We start from the raw sequence: 1,889 nt of genomic DNA on the forward strand, positions 1-1,889 counted from the left end.
TAAAAAATTGCCCCTTAAGAAGGTATTAGTAAATTCATAGAATTCATGATCTGGCTCTGAAAAGGGAAAAACTTCTAGGAATGATTGATCAAATTCATTAAGGTAATATTTAATATAAACAAATAGGAAGTAGTATACATTTTTTATTAAATTTTTTTTTATTGTGATTTGGGTGAAAATTTACAGAGCAAATTCACTTTCCATACAGCAGTTCACAAACACTTTGTCTCATGACATTGACCACAATTCACCATAATGCAACAGCTCCCTACCACTTCCTTGCAACAGTCCACTCTTCCCTGTGTCCATCCCTCCATGTACCCCTGCCCTGAGCTGTCTCCCTGTGCCTTTCTTTCTCCCATGATTGTTCTCTCCAAGGAATATATCTATCTCACGTAAATGTTCAACTCCTATGTCTGTCTTTTGTTTGGCTAGAAGCCACAGGTGTGGGTTCAGTTCCAGACCTGAAGGGCAGCTAGGGGCCATAGTCTCAGGGCTTCCACCAGGCTCTATCACACCAGCAAACCTGGTCCCCCCCACACCTTTTTTTTTTTTTTTCAAATGATTTTGAGTTTCGTTCCACATTGTTCTCCCTTTCTATCCAAGATCTCCTACTTAGATCCCCCTCCGTGTGGTTGACAGTGGTAGCTGGGCACCATCTACTTCTTCTGATCTTATAGTCGTATAGGCTGTGGGTTGCATGATGTACCAGTTGCTAGGACTAATTGTTTCCATGCATCTTTGGTTTTCTTCATTCTTCTTTGCTCTGGATGAGGAGAGACCCATCATTGCATCTAGATGGCTGCTTGTAAGCTTTTAAGATCCCATTCGCAAAATAGGAGGTGGAACAATGTTTTGTGTAGTATGTTATACCAATTGAGCTTGATGTCCCCTGTGACTATGGTCCTGAACCCACAGGTTCAACTACTCGGTCCCTCTGGGTAGATGGCTGTGACCAAGAAGTGACTACAACCTTGTCCCTTGTCAGCTCTACTATGTTGTTGTTGTTATGTGCCGTCAAGTCGGACCCGACTTATAGCAACCCTTCCTTGGGTTTCCGAGGCAGTATCACTGCAGAAGTAGATTGCCCAACCTTCCTTCCGAGGAGTGGCTAGTGGGTTTGAACCGCCAGCCTTATGGTTAGCAGTCAAGTACCTTAGGCACTATGCTATCAGAGCTCTTAATGAAACCCAAAGCCAGCCTGAAAGGTGGAATTGAACCACTCTGTCACTAAATAGCTACAGGTTTGAAGCCTGCACCCCAGACCATGGAGGATCATCCAGGCACTATACCCTTGGGAATTCAGATCATACAAATACACTTCTAGGACCATTGTCTGCCAACCCTATACATGGTCTTGGGTACACTCCCCGCTTCATAGACATACCTAATAGTTCAGCACATCCACCCATCTATCCATCTGTATACCTATGTTTGCCTTCATTGACAACAAAGTACTTATGTGCAAAAGGGTTCAACTTTGTTGTCTGTACCTCCCATGTACCTCTCTATGTCTTCCTCTTCCTCAATGCCACTATGTTGATCACTCACATTTGGTACATTGCCCTTCTCTTCACCCAAATAATACTTACCTCTACTGATATGACAGTGTTCCCTCCTCTCCTCTCCCACCCCTGGTAACCAACAAAGAAAATTGCCTTCCATATCTAAACTTTTCCTTGACTTTTACAATAGCAGACTAATACAATATTTGTCCTGTGATTGACTTATTTCACTCATCATAATATCCGCCAAGTTCATCCACGTTATGCAGTGTTTGGCAGATTCTAAGTTATTCTTTAGGGTTGCAAAGTATTCCACTGTGTGTATGATCCAAAGTTTGGTTATCCATTCCTCAGTTGATGAACACCTAGGTTGTTTCCATCTTT

The 1,889-nt window shown here is 42.6% G+C and overlaps 1 non-coding gene across 1 annotated transcript; it reads right to left on the minus strand.

The window, feature by feature from the left end:
* Positions 1-1,198: 1,198 nt before the first annotated feature.
* On the minus strand, positions 1,199-1,285 carry TRNASTOP-UCA. The gene has a single exon. It is a non-coding gene; the product is annotated as a tRNA-Sec (tRNA).
* Positions 1,286-1,889: the final 604 nt, after the last annotated feature.

The sequence above is a fragment of the Orycteropus afer genome, unplaced genomic scaffold (assembly GCF_000298275.1).
Source record: "Orycteropus afer afer isolate SDZICR_OR568_19922 unplaced genomic scaffold, OryAfe1.0 scaffold00041, whole genome shotgun sequence".
Taxonomy (NCBI): Eukaryota; Metazoa; Chordata; class Mammalia; order Tubulidentata; family Orycteropodidae; genus Orycteropus; species Orycteropus afer.